At 37.6% G+C, this 15,689-nt stretch overlaps 1 protein-coding gene across 2 annotated transcripts in view; it reads left to right on the top strand.

Moving 5' to 3' along the window:
* Positions 1-1,411: 1,411 nt before the first annotated feature.
* The window catches only part of TTBK2 (tau tubulin kinase 2), a 132,002-nt gene continuing 117,724 nt past the window's right edge, over positions 1,412-15,689 (top strand). For both annotated transcript variants that reach the window (XM_045539634.1, XM_045539627.1), the window contains exon 1: positions 1,412-1,811. The gene's annotated coding sequence lies outside the window, so the exon portion shown is untranslated. The remainder of the gene's footprint in view (positions 1,812-15,689) is intronic.

The raw sequence follows: 15,689 nt of genomic DNA, 5'->3' as shown, positions 1-15,689 counted from the left end.
TCAGTAGAAAGAAAACAATTTGGCAACTTATTTATGTATGAATAGAACAAGATGAGCTGCATCATCAATTGCCTTTACTGTACATTTTGTCCAGTTTTTTATCCGAGGATCTGGACATGATAGTAGAGGCGCCTGCTGTTTTGTAAAGAATGTCAAGAGGCTGTGGCTTTTCCCGAACAAGAAGAAACAGATTCTATAAGAACACTTCTCAGACTGGATATAGGATTTATATTTAACCTTTCTATATTCTTAATCAGCTTGAATAATAATGTCACTTGAGTGAAGAAAAGGATTTAAAGTAAAAATGAAGCTCCTAATTTATTGCATTTTTTCTGTCTATGGAAAACCCCTGGGAGTCATTGTGATTATTAAGTAGAGAGAGCATTAGACATAGGTTTAAGAGACCTGAGTTTTGGTTTTGTCACTTATTAGTTTGTAGCCTTAGGAAAGTTACTTAACCTTTTAAATTGAGTTTTCCTTCCTGTAAATCGGTGTATAAAAATGAGAGGGGGGCTTAATCTTAAGGTTTGCCTTCATCAAAGAGGCTGACACAATCAACACTAAATACAAATTTATCCTACACAGACTCGATGATCTGCCCTCCTCACTCTTCTTTGAAAGTCTTTGAGCAACTCTCCCATACTCTTGCTTAGAACCCCATACTGGTCTGCACCGGGCTGCTCATTGCATCTTAAGCTGGAGGTGTTTCAAAAAGGGAATGAAATCTTGTTCATGGTAAGTTGTAAAACCATAAGGAAACTCCAGTCTCCAGGCAGACATTCCTTTATGGAAGTCCTGTCTACTTTCCTCCTCACACCTTTAGGCCCTTTCCCGGTCCCCAAAGGTGCTTAGCTTCACGTTAGGTGGTTCTGGGGACAGCGCCAATTTGCGAGATCCTGGCAGCTTTGGTTCTGAGGAGGTGGATGGACCCCTTAAGGCATGGCAGGGCCTCACGATTTGAGCCCCTCATCGCGACCGCCTCAGTGAGTAATTTCGTATCGTGACAAGGCATTTCCAATTTTATTCCGAAACGCCTAACGTTGGAGTCACAGCCATGCCTCTATAACTAAGTTAGCTGCTGAACTAGAACACCTATGTACGCCAATCACTGGTCCCAGGAGCCCTGCTTCTCTAGACCAGCGCGCAGTTGTCAGGCTGGAACTACGAGGCCCAGAATTCCCGCGCGCATGCGTGCTGCCATTGTGATGCTCCCTTCCCGGTAACTAGCCCTCTCAGGCAAACCTGAAGATAGCGGCAATTCTCCGGTGGGGGGCGGAGACGCTTTCTGCCCGACTCTCCGCCCCCTTCGTGATGGGCAATGGGACTAGCCAACCGACGCTGCGGGCTGGGAAAGCATCCTCCAATCAGCACCTGGAATAGAGAGGTGGGCGTGCGCATTGGCAGGGCAGGTGGGCTAGGCTGTGCCGGGTTGCGAAGGGGGAGACTAACGTCGGGTCGGGTCAGCGGGCGCTGCAGTAGTCGCCGCAGCGGCGATGGGAGCGGTGGGGACAAGGAGGCGGCGGCGGCGGCAGGAGGGGGAGCAGGGGCTGACACAAGAGCAGCGGCTGGGGGGAGCCAGCAGCAGCAGTAACAGCAGCAGCCGCCGCCGCCGCCAGTAAACGCGGACGGTACCAGAGGGAACTACCCAGCCGGCCGGCCCTCGAAGCCGAGCTCGGGTCCCGCCGCAGTTCGCGGCGGGGGATGGGCAGGCGGTGGGCAGTCCCGCCTGCTGAGGGTTGACCCCTGCCGGTCCGGGCCCTGAGCTGGACCTGAGCGCTCCGCCCGAAATCCCTGCGTCCGCCACGGCCCAGGTAGGACACACCCCCCACCCCCCGCACCCCTAGGCGCCGCCCTCCCCCAATCCTGACCCCTTCCTCTGGCCGCACCCCTCGCCGAGTGACCGCCCCTGGTGAGGAGGGGAGGGGTACCGGAGACTCCTAGGTCGCTGCCCATGCTCTGGGCTCTTGCCAGACCCAGTCACTGTCCACCTCGGAGGCTGTTCTGATTCAGCCCCGTTTTCCCCGAAGCTTTGGGTATCTTCACTGAACTTGGAGGGTCACGAAGCTTCTTTCTGTTCCTCTCTCTGTGGGTGACCCACATAGCACTTGTACTTATGCCGCTTCTGGTACCAGGACCAAACACAGAGGATCTTAGGAAATAGGAGCGCTTCTTTCTCACCCCACCTCCCCAACTATATTAGAAGGGGGCATGGAACTGTATAGAATCTATTTGCTCTGTTGTAACGACAATTAAGGCCATGACTTTTTTTACTTAGGGTGCTGCAGTAATGACCTGAGGGATTTGCTCGTCGTGTGCTTTGACGAAGATAATGTTGACACCCTGGGATGTTGTGGGAGGGACAAAAGACTCCACATACATATACTGTTAAATCAGAGAAGTAAATAATCCGTTGGGATGCTAATACTTTATCCTACAATGAAGTTAATTTTGTTTCAGTCTTGGCTGCAGTGGAGGTAAAAATGACATTGAGTTGTACTTTGCTTTCAATTAAAGTTGATAGGTGGCAGCAATCCTGATATTAACTCTTCTCTTCCCCAGCTTTAAAAGTTGCTTTCTTTCTACATTAAAGAGGACAGTTTTATAATAACCTGTGTATAGTGTAAAGATGTTTTGTTATTCAATAGAAATTGAATTTCTGTGTGTGTAGGAGGGTCATGTTATGAATAAGCACATGTACACACACAGGAGGATCCACTCTGTGTTTTGTCAGTGTTTGATTCTGAGCCATTAATCGTAGTTATATTGATATCTAAACACCGATTTGCCAGGATAGACCACAAAGATGTGTCTGCTGTTTACTTTGGGCTAAAAAGAATATAATAACGTTTATTTTGAGAGGGGGAAGAAAGTGTAATTTTAGAGTATTGAGGGAATTGAATGCTATGCGTTGCTTTCCTTCTTTCCTTTTTTTTTTTAATAAAGAAGCAGTAATGACAAATATAGCTTAATGTGACTAATCTTGAAGAATTTGTTTTAATTCTAAAAATTTTTCAAGTAAGTATGGAGACTTGGATAGTATATTGTGATCTATTCAAACTGAAAACATACTGAAAAGAATCTTTAATTTAGAAGCCTATGCTTTCCTGTATGATACGTTTTATCAAGACACTAAAAGGGATGTTTGAACATGGTTATAAAGGAAAGTTTCTCTAACATTTTTCCTTTATGATAAAATGTTAGGAAATACATTTTCCTCTTTCAGTGTTAGACATGTAAAAGAAATTAAAATTCATAGTTTTGTTTTTACATATATAATACCAAATTGAAACAAATTTGACCATTGGTAGGGGGCTGACTTGAGAATAATATATCTTGCTCATTATCTTGTACTATAGTTAAGACAAAATTTAGAGAATTCTCTATTATATTATACGTGACATCAGACTTTTGTGTCTTCTTTTGACTTTCTTTTAAATATTGATTATTTTAATACCTCAAGAAATCTTCATGAAGTTAGAGCTCATTTGCTTTAGCAAATTGAGCTCAATTATGTAGGGCTTCAAATATCTTTAAATGTAATGTTAGAAGTGATGTTTGTATAATTTAGACAATTTTCAAGAATATTTTACATCTAAAATGTGTGCTAAAAAATGTGACAGCAATAGGTTGTTGATTTTTCAAAGTAATGAATATTACAAAGTTGAGTTAGCTGTGATCATGGAATTTAAATTTTACTTTGATTGGGGGGGCAGGCAATTCTTTATACGCTTTAAAGCTTTAAAAAGTAATATATATGCAATTTGGGAGGCCAAGTCAGGAGCATCACTTGAGGCCAGGAGTTTGAGAATAGCCTGGGCAACACAGCGAGACCCAGTCTCTGCAAAAAATTTGAAAATTTGCTGGGCATGGTGACGTGCACCTGTAGTCCCAGCTACTCAGGAGGCTGAGGTGAGAGGATTGCTTGAGCCCAGGAGTTCAAGGCTGCAGTGAGCTGTGATTGTGTCACTGCCCTCCAGCCTGGTAACAGAGCAAAACCCTGTCTCTAAGAAAAGAAAAAAAAAAAAGAATATATACAGATGACAACTTGATTGCAATCCATGAGAGACCCTAAGCTGAAACCACCCTGCTAAGACACTTTCAGATTCTAATTCTTAGAAACTGTGTGAGATATAATAGATGTTTGTTTAAAAACATTTATAATAAGGGAAAGTATTTAATGACCATATTGAACCAGTGGGGGCTGTGTTGACCAGCAAAATGAAATAGCTTTGAGAATTAATAGAAAATATAGCTTCCTTCCTTCCCCACTTAAAAAAATGTTTCCTAGGGCCGGGCGCAGTGGCTCACACCTGTAATCCTAGCCCTCTGGGAGGCCGAGGCGGGTGGACCTCTCGAGGTCAAGAGTTCGAGCCCAGCCTGAGCAAGAGCGCGACCCTGTCTCTACTAAAAATAGAAAGAAATTATCTGGCCAACTAAAATTATATATAGAAAAAAATTAGCCGGGCATGGTGGCACATGCCTATAGTCCCAGCTACTCGGGAGGCTGAGGCAGTAGGATCGCTTAAACCCAGGAGTTTGAGGTTGCTGTGAGCTAGGCTGACGCCCTGGCACTCTAGCTCGGGCAACAAAGTGAGACTCTGTCTCATAAAAAAAAAAAAAAAAAAAATTTCCTATAAGAAAAATAACTTCTATCTATCATTTATAGATATGTGGGAAATCATTTTGAGGGCATGTTACTCAAAATTGTTCTAGTTTTTTTTTTTTTTGCTCTTTTTGAAGTTTTGAGAAATAAAATATCGCTGGAACTATTTCTGTTTTATTAGTAATATTGCAGGATATCTTCAATATTTATAGATACTTGAAATTAAACACATTTGATATAGTTTTACTTCCTTGTCATCTGTTTTTTGTCATCTAGAATATTGTAACAATAGTGATGGTAGTGGGAGTTTTTTTTCCAGGCTTCAGTGGGTAGAGCCTTTTGTGCTGAAAATACTGAGTGCTTTCGGGTTAAATATCACACTTCTATATTTGGTAAGAGCCTTTAAGTTCATGTGAAAAAGTGGAGTTTTTTTAGAACTAAATATTAAGCATAAGGACAACACGTATTATCACTCAAAACAATTTCTACATCATTAAAATCTGGTGATCCTTGATTATAGGTTTAAAATACAGATTGAAATAATATGATTTACCTAATATGAATGTCAGTTTTGCCAGAAAATTTCATCTTTTTAAGCAGGGGATTTTAAAAGTTTTTTATTTTTATTTTTTGCTTAAGCAGGTGATTCATAAGCAGACTTTTTAGTATATTTTCATTTGTGTTATATGACTTTTAAGTTAAACATTATTCTCTTTGTGGTTATTATTTTATATACCTTGATACTTAATTGAACATATATAGTACTTAAGAACATTTGTGAACATTTTGACTTATTTCCTATGATTTTTTTTTTTACATTTGTATATAAGATCCTTGATATTTTGGGATGTTCATAGTTGTTTTTTAATTGTATTATAAGAATTTTTTTTCACTTCAATTAGGGTAAAGCTTCCCAAGGTAAAAAAAATTGAGTGTTCTTTAAAAACAATCTGAGATGCAACAGTGTCCTCCTTAAGAGTGGGAAGTAGTAAGTAACTTCTTGGCTCCCTTTGGTCAGCTATCAAGATTTAACCTAACGTGTTTTAAGAATTGTCACTTTTTTTTTTAACATTAACATTTTTATTGAAAATAAGAATCAGTATTTTTCATTGTTTGAGAAAATTTACGTGCCATTATATCTTTTTTTTACCAAAGTGCTTTTATGATTAATATTTTATACTTGTCCTTTTTCTTTCTGCAGAGTTTAAAAGTACTTGCCTTTAAAAAAAATGAAGTTGTATTGTTTCCTTTATCTTGTTCTGGCCATATGATATCTAAATAGTGTATTTTGTTAATATTTGTCTGACATTTAGTTTTCCACGTGTTGTATGTTGTGAACTAAGTTCATATAGTCTTTTTTTTTTCTTGATCCACTAAGTGCCTCAGTTTCTAAAATATCTTAATATGGTTTTAAAAACATTTTTTCAGTGACCAATAAGGCAAATATGAGAGGGAAGAAAATAAGAAAAAATGAATAATTAAGAGAAAAATGTGAGCCTTGCTTCTCATGCAATTCGGTTTTAAAAAAATCATGTGAGGCCGGGTGCGGTGGCTCACGCCTGTAATCCTAGCACTCTGGGAGGCCGAGGCGGGTGGATAGCTCGAAGTCAGGAGTTCGAGACCAACCTGAGCAAGAGCGAGACCCCGTCTACTAAAAATAGAAAGAAGTTATATGGACATCTAAAAATATATATAGAAAAAAATTAGCCGGACATGGTGGCACATGCCTGTAGTCCCAGCTACTCGGGAGGCTGAGGCAGAAGGATTGCTTGAGCCCAGGAGTTTGAGGTTGCTGTGAGCTAGGCTGACGCCACAGCACTCTAGCCAGGGTGACAGAGCGAGATTCTGTTTCAAAAAAAAAAAGATCATGTGAAAGCTAAATTATATGGTAGATAGGAAACTAGATTAGGACTTCATTTCTACTGGACTTCCTTAGTACTTAAAAAATTCAGCATATCCAAGACAAAAGTCAGTCTTCTTTTGAACTCTTTAATTCTTATAAATAAAGGCATCACCGAGCCCAAGCTCAAAGTCGCCCAAGCTCAAAAATTTCAATATATTTTTTTTTTTTTTTGCTCCCTGTCTCTCCTGGTTCTACTTGCACAAAACCTCTGCTTTCTCATTTCTACTGCTGCTGACTTAATTCAGCCTCTTTGGACCTTTGCACCTCCACCTGAGGAGGATAAATTCCAAGACCTCCAGTGGATCCCTGAAACCTCAGATAGTACCAAACCCTATATATACTATGTTTTTTTATACATACATACCTATGATAAAGTTTAATTTATAAATTAGGCACAGTAAGAGATTAACGACAACTAATAATAAAATAGAACAATTATAACAATATGCCAGCCTCACTACTCTTATACTTTGAGGCCATTACTAAGTAAAGTAAGAGTTACTTGAACATAAACACTGTAATCCTGAGACAGTCAATCTGATAACCAATCTGATAGATAACCCAGAGGGTTACTAAGGGACTAATGGTTGGGTAGCATATATACTGCATAAATACACTGGACAAACGGATGATTTACTCCCAGGTGGGACAGTTTGAGATTTCATCACCATAATCAGAATGGCAAACAATTGAAAACTTATGAATTGCTTATTCTGGAATTTTCCATGTGATATTTGTGGACCATGGTTGACTGTGGATAACTGAAACTGTGGAAAATGAAACCTTGGGTGAGGGGGGACTGCTGTATTGCAGTAGCCTCATTCATTCATTCATTCATTCATTAAATACTTCTTAAGCAACTACCATATTACTGAGCTAAGGGTTAGAGATTCAGCAATGAAGACAAATAATCTCCTCACTTTTGGAGCTTACAAATAGTAGAAGCAGATATTTGTAGAATAAGGAATTACAAGTGTTCCAAGTATTATGAAGAGAAAATGCAGACGTGAGCATTTAATAGACAGACCTAATAGTAGGGTGGTGGGTTCAGGGAAGAAGTTTCTGTTTTATTAACCACAGTTTAGTCTACATAATCCGTGAGAGTCAGAGGTTAGTGAATATACTGTAGCTGTAAGTAGTTAAATAATTAAAAAGAAATGTTTTTAAATAAAAATTAATTAAAATTGAATGTTCACACAACCCCTGAAATAAGGTTTAGACAAGTCCTTTCAGCATACCAGAACACTTTGAAAAGTTTTGTCCTAAAGAGCCCACCAATATAGGTTTCTACTTTAGGTTCTCCCACGCTTCTGTTGCTCAAGAGTTCCTTTGTTGTTTCACACTCCGTTTGAACCCTCAGAAGTTAAGACTAGGTATTACCAGTAGCCAGAGCATCTGTATATGGCTATAAGGAAGAGGTGATCTAGATAAGTAGTTACAGTGTCCCTGCAGCTAGGGTCTAGTAGCTTATAGGTGATTCATTAAATGTATAAGTAATTGGGATATAATTTAAATATCTTTGTAAGCTTAAAAAATAGATTCATAAATCAGGAAAAAATATACCTTATACCTTGGCACTTAATTTTTGGTTTAGAAAATAAGGTTACTATAACTACTACCTCTTAGATTGATAAATTCTTGCTAAACAAATGAATATAAATTATTAATTATGTATCAAGATAAGGTTTGAATCTATTCTTATCTCTACTATAACATCATTGGATTATAGATTACTTAATCTCTTTGTCGCAGTTTTGCTATTTTTAAAAAGGGAATTTAATATACTTAAAATCTTATTAGAATGAAGAGCTTTACAGAGAAGGTTCTGTAGGGATTTTTTTTCCTTTGTCTTAGTGGGAGGATTATGGACATAATGCTTTTTTTGGTTGATTTGGCTATAGTAGGTTTTACCGGAGGAATGATTTCATTTAGTGTTTTCCTTACAATCTGGCCGTATAAGTTACACTGCGTTCTATAAGGGAAGAATTTGTTTATGTGTTGTTAGTTTTGTAGCCAGGGAGAGGCAAACTAGGTTGTTTACACTTTCATTCTGTTGTCAGTAATTGTAACTATGCTAATTTATAAAGTTTCTCTTCATTTTTAATGGATATTTTACTTTCTTGGGCATATTTATTGAGAGATTACATGCTGTCAGAAGTATAATTTACCTCCTGTTAAAGTTTTTAAGGAACAGTTGAAGTGTGAGTGATGATTAAATTTTCTTTCTCTTCTTTTGCTGTCAGCAGATAGGGTTATTCACAAATCTTCATGTCTTTTTATTAACTCTTCAGAGGGGCTCTTGCTAAGACCTGTTGGGTAAAAACAAAAACAAAATCCTGTTGGGTTTATCCTATTCTCAAAACTTATTTCTGTTGCTTACATTAGTATACTAGATGCTTTGAAAAACTTAGCTTGTGTGTAGTCTTTGTAAACTTGTATCTACAACTCATCTTGTTTTATTTTAAAACAGAACAATTTAGATAATTTTTTATAATGTGAAAAATATATTATTTTGACATTTGAGATGCGATATAGCCACTGTGCATCTCACTACACTTTGATGTATTTTTGAAATATAAATCAGGTTTTCTAAATACTATTTACATAAACAGATCATGATTGCTTTGAAAACATCTGATTTTTTACTTTACTAATAGGGGGTATATGGTATATTTATAGTTTTCATCAAATTTGGGAAAACTTCAGACTTTTCTTCTTTTTTGCAGCATGGAATCTCTCTGGACACAATAAATGTATCTAGAAAGCAAAATATCTATTAAAAGTAGAGAGAAACTTTCCAAGACTGCATAGTCACAGTAACTGACAACAGAATTAAAAGTATAAACAATGTCCTTGTTCCTTCCTTCTGGGACTCCATTTACATGTACGGTAGGCCGTTTGATGTTACCCTACAGTTCTCTGGTGCTTTGTTCGTTTGGTTTCTGTCTTTTTCTCTGTGTGTTTCATTTTGGATAGTTTCTTCGTCCATATTTTCAAGTTCACTAATCTTTTCTTTCACATTGGTTAATCTGGTGTTAATCCCATCCAGTATATATTTTTTCCATTGTATTTTTCATCTCAACTACATACTTTTCATGTTTAGAAGTTCAGTTTTTTGTATTTTACATTTCTTTCCTTAACATGCTTATGCTTTTCTCTACTTTTTTGAATATATTGAATATATTTATGATGGCTGTTTTAAAGGGCTTGTCTACCAATTTTATCATCTGTACTTTTTCTACGTCTGGTTGGTATTTCTCCTGGTAATTTTTGATTGGCTGCCAAAAAATTGTGATTTTACATTGTTATGTGTTTGATTTTTTTTTTTTGGCATTCCTTTAAATGTTTAGAATTTGTTCTGAGATACAGTTAAGTTATTTGAAAATAGTTTGATGCATGCAAGACCCTGGGTGTGTGTAGGTCTTTTTCACTCTGACTGTTGAGTATATAAACTATTTACAGCCCTGTGTGAACATCAAGGATTATTCTGCTTACCCATTTCCAGTGGTTCTTTCCCTGGCCTTGACCACTTCCTCACACATATGCACTGATAACTACTCAGGTGAAGTCTCAAAGGGAACCTCTGTAAATCTTCAGAGCTTGCCCTCTGTTAAGCTTTCTCCTCTCCAGTGTTCTGCCCTGCAAACTTTAGCCTCTTTGGCCTCCCAAACCTCTCAACTCTGTCTCCTCAACTCATTGAGACCTCTGGACTTTGTTTTGGTTCTCTGTTCCTGTGCTGCTGTATGGAAACTCTCCAGGCAGTTAGGTGGGATAATCATAGAGTTCACTTCATTTATTTCACTTCTCTCATGGATTCCTGTCTTGTTCTGCCTGTTGTCTAGTGTCTGCAATCCATTGTTTCATATATTTCATCTGTTTTTCTAGTTGTTTAAGGTGAAAAGGTAAATCTGGTTCCTGCTACTCTGTTGTGGCCAGGAGCTGAAGTGATCTGGTGGGTGTATTTAAATCTCAAACAAAGAAGACTCATGTTTCACACATCCTGTCACTAGAAATATATATATTATGTTTATGCACAAATACAGGTTCAAATATATTTTCCTTACCTTTAGGTATGTCATAGCTCTTTTGATGATTAATTCTAGCACTGTGCCTATTGAGATGAAAATCATAAGTAAAAATAATTTTCTTATATTTTTCTGTTGAAGAGCAGAATTTGTATTAATACAGACTATATATGGCTCTTATAAAACCATATGTATCTGTTTAGCAAATTATCTAGCTTCTACCCCAAATGTAGGAGAAGTTTATTACTTCAACTCATCTGGATAATAGTAATAGTCTTCTAACTGAACTTCCTTTCCACTTACATTATATCATCCTCTTGCTCTGAAGTCCTTCAATGGCACCCTCTTGCCTACTGAAACAGAGTGAAGTCCATCCTCTTTGTAGCCTGGTTTTTTACAGTCTGAACTCAGTTTACCTTTTAGGTCTATGTATTCTTTCTCCCAATAAGCACTCTTCCATTTAGACTAATTTAATCTTTCATTTTCCATGCATTTGTATGTTACATTTGTATTTCCTCTTCTGTGCCTTTGCTTACCTCAGTCAGTTACATTATGCCTTGAAACAAACCACCCCATAATTTAGAGCCTAAAACAATAATCATTTAGTAGTTAATCATTCTGTGGGTTGGCAGTTTGGACTCAGCTGAGTAGTTTGTCTTTTGGTCTTATTTGTACTCACTTACATGAGGTGGTCTGCTAGCTTGAGTTTCTTCTCATGAGTCTGGGTTCCAAAAGGCAAGTTCAGTTTCTTCTCATGAGTCTGGGTTCCAAAAGGCAAGTTCAGTTTCAAGTCCCTGGGTCATGTTCACTAATGTTCATTGGCCAAAACAAGTCACATGGCCAACTCCAGTCCTGTTGCAGAGATGGAGTTAGAAACAATCTACTTCTTGATGGGAGATACAGCAAGGTCACATTGCAAAGGGATGTGCGTACAGGAATGGGAGAAATGTGTGGCTATTTTTCCTTCCTTCTTTCTTTTTTTTTTGTGACAAGGTCTCACTCTGTGCCTGGGCTAGAGTGCAGTGTTGTCATCATGGCTCACTACAACCTTGAATTCCTGGGCTCAAGTGATCCTCCTGCTTCAACCTCCCAAGTAGCTGGGATTACAGGTGCATGCCACAACGTCTGGCTAGTTTTTTTAGGTTTTTTGTAGAGATGGGGATCTCTCTTGCCCAGGCTGATCTCTAACTCCTGGCCTCCAGCGATCCTCCCGCCTTGGCCTCTCAAAATGCTGGGATTACAGGTGTAAGCCACCATGCTCAGTCGGCTATTTTTCAACCTACCAAACCTCTTCTGTGACTCCTATCCACCTATTCTAAGACACTTTCCATGATGATCCTCCAGGGGTCGGGAACCTGCGGCCTTAAGGCCACATGTGGTCTTTTAGGTCCTTAAGTGTAGCCTTTTGACTGAATCCAAATTTTACAGAACAAATTTGTGTAAAAAGACTCATATTGTATATATCCTTTTGTCTTACCTGATGTTTTTCAATTTTGTTTATAAAATTCATTCATGTATTTCAGTGTGGCAGTAGTTTCTTCATTTTCATTTTAGTATAATTTTTGTGGTAGGTAGAGTAATGGCCCCCAAAGATGTTTACATCCTAATCCCAGAAATCTGTGAGTATGTTAATTTACGTGGCAGAAGGGATTTTGCTGATATGATTAAATTAAGACTCTTGGGAGGGGAAGATTGTCTTGATTATCCAGGTGTGGATCCAGTATAAACACAAAGGTCCTTATAAGAGGGAGGCATATATATTTTGTGAAGAGAGAAATAAGGAGATATGATAATAGAAACAAGGGTCAGAGAGATTTGAAGATGCTGTACAACTAACTTTGAAGATGGAGGCTGGAGCCATGAGCCAAAGAATTCAGGCAAGCCGTGCCGGTGGTGTGTGTAGTCCCAGCTACTCAGGAGGCTGAGTCAGGAGGATTGCTTGAGCCCAGGAATTTAAGGCTGTAGTGCACTATGATTGTGCCTGTGAATAGTCATTGCACTCCTCCAGCCTGGCAACATGGTAAGACCCCGTCTATTTAAAAAAAAAAAAAAGAATTCAACAGCTTCTAGAAGCTGGAGAAGGCAAGGAAATGAATTCTCCGCAGAGTCACTAGAAGGAACATACCCCTGCATACACCTTGTTTTTGGCATTAATGGACAGTGTGACTGAACATTCTTGTACCTGTTTCCTGGTGCACATGGGAGAAGAGTATTTCTAGGATATATACCTAGGAAAACAGTTACGGGGTCATAGGGTATGCATATCTTTAGCTTTACTTTATAATGCAAACTATTTTCAAAGTACCTTCCCACTAGCAGTGTACAAGAATCCTCACTTTTTATTCTTTAATTATTTCTTCTTTGATATTAGCTATGATAATACTTCCTTTATGTAGGTGGATACTCAAAATTTACTTCAAGTCAAAACACTATACTTTTTCCAATCTAGAAATAATAGGTGGCATTGGTTCATTTTATTCCCTTTTTTTCAAGTAATTTTTTATTAACTTTAAAAGCAAAATTATAACAATGTAAATGCTGTAATTTAATTTGTAATAGTATTAATATTTGTAGGGTAATAATTTTCTCTTACTATGAAAAATATTTTTATATGAATGTAATAAGTGGTAGTTGTATAATAGGTTTCAATTCTGGGCCTCCATGCAAATATGACCTTTCATCAATATTCAAACAGCAAACAGACTGTTTTGAACAGTAATATATTTGTGAATGTGACTGTTTCTCCTTATTTTGGTTAAGAAACATTCAAAATATATAAGTAATAAGTAATGACTATCATTTATTGAGCAGAATGTGCCAGGCATTGTGATAAACACTTGGCATATATCATGTATTAGCACTTTTAATTCTTAGCCATTGCTGTTATCCCCTTTTTTTTTAATAGATGAGGAAGTTGAGGTGCAGAGAAGTTAAGTAATGAGCCTAACAGCCAGGATTTGAATCTAGGTACAGTACTCTGGTCTTATTCTCTATTTTGTGAAGAATCCCTGGAGTTAGAAGACAATAAACTTATTGTAGTGTTATGTTAATTTGTCAAATAATGCTCCTCTGGGGAGTTCTCTTCATTAAGTTTTGTTTGGTCTAGTTTATGTTTTTTGAAGTTCTCATATAATTTTTTTTTTTTTTTTGAGACAGAGTCTCACTTTGTTGCCCCGGCTAGAGTGAGTGCCGTGGCATCAGCCTAGCTCACAGCAACCTCAGACTCCTGGGCTTAAGCGATCCTACTGCCTCAGCCTCCCGAGTAGCTGGGACTACAGGCATGAGCCACCATGCCCGGCTAATTTTTTTGTATATATATATTTTTAGTTGGCCAGATAATTTCTTTCTATTTTTAGTAGAGACGGGGTCTCACTCTTGCTCAGGCTGGTCTCGAACTCCTGACCTCGAGCGATCCACCCGCCTCGGCCTCCCAGAGCTAGGATTACAGGCGTGAGCCACCGCGCCCGGCCTCATATAATTTTTTAAACATTTTCCTATGTGCCTCTTATTTTTGTTCTCCCTTTATTTCTCTGTTTTCCTCTTATCTTTCTGTTATATTTGTATATGTGAATTCTATATAGAGACTCACATATATTTGTATATGTGAATCTATAAATTACATACAGTTAGATGTCTCATTTTGAGCCTATTAATTAACTTTACCAAGTATCTATTGATTAACTGCAAAGTTCAGTACTTGGTTATGACAGAGGATATAATGCTTATGGTATGGTCTTCAAGGAATTTGTAATGCAGAGGATTGTCAGTGTTTACTTACTAATTTTTTGGCTATTTTTTTCCTTGATCTCTTTCTATGTAGCAAGTATTTCAAATGATTTTTCACCACTCTATTTTAAATCTACAAGTTGAATCTCCATTTAGTGCATTCTGTCCATATGTTGATTGATCTTCATTGGGTCTGTTTTGGCAGTACCTCCAGATTTAGCATTATTGTCAGAATTCTTTGGCATGCTGTTTACTTCCTATTTTAGGTCATTAGGAATATTGCCAAGGAGAAATATATTTAATTTTTCTCTTGCAGTATCAAGTTTTCTTGCACCAAGACTGTTTATTATTAAGTTATTAGTCTTACTGAAGAAATGAATCTAAAATAATTATTGACAATATTGGTATTGCAGCCAAGTTACATTAATTTTTCAGATAGAATCCATAATGTAGAATCAAAAAGGAACTATGTGGTCATGCATAACTTTGAGAAACTATTGTTCCATACTAATGAAGGCTGGTGTATGACAAATTTATCTATTGCTGCTTAACAAATTACTCAAAACTTAAGTGTTTTAAAACAACAACCACACCCAGCCCTTTGTCATTTTTTAATCAGATGGTTATTTTGTTATATAATTTTAGCAGTTCTTTATATATTTTGGATGTTAACTCCTTATCAGATATATGATTTGCAAGTATTTTCTCCCATTCTTGGCTTGCTTTTCTACTCTGTTGATAGTGTTGATGTACAAAAGTTTTTATTTATTTTTTTAATTTTATTTTTTAAAGATGAGGTCTTGCTTTTTTGCCTAGGCTAGACTTGAATTCCTGGGCTCAAGTAATCTTCCTGCCTCAGCCTCCCAGGTAGCTGGGACTGCAGGTACCTGCCATTACGCCTGGCCTAAAGTTTTTAATTTTGATGAAGTCCAATTAATTTTTCTTTTGATTTGTTTTGGTGCCATATCCAAGAAATTATTACCAAATCCAATGTCAGAAAACTTTCCCCCCTGTGTTTTCCTTTAAGAGTTTTATGGTTTTACCTCTTATGTTTAGTTCCTTGATTCATTTTGAGTGCATTTTTGTATGTGGTATAAGGTTAGGATCCAGCTTCATTCTTTTGCATGTAGATATTCGGTTTTCCCAACAACATTTGTTGAAAAGACTATGCTTTTCCTATTGAATGGTCTTAGCTCCCTTGTTGAAAATCATTTGACCATGTGTGTGACAGGTAAACATTTTAACTTTTAAAAATAGCTTTCATCCTAATTGCAAAAATACGTGTTTGCTGTAGTGAATTTACAAAAGAGAAATCCCTTGCCACCGCCAGAAAATAATCATACTATAAGCAATAACCACTGTTAATAGTTGATAAATTTCAGTTCAGGTTTTGCTCTGCATAATTTATTTACATGTACACCTTTTTTAATAG

Source organism: Lemur catta, chromosome 1 (genome assembly GCF_020740605.2).
Source record: "Lemur catta isolate mLemCat1 chromosome 1, mLemCat1.pri, whole genome shotgun sequence".
NCBI classification, from domain to species: domain Eukaryota; kingdom Metazoa; phylum Chordata; class Mammalia; order Primates; family Lemuridae; genus Lemur; species Lemur catta.
The sequence above is the reverse complement of the archived record's forward strand: the minus strand, read 5'-3'. Positions and strand labels throughout refer to the sequence as shown.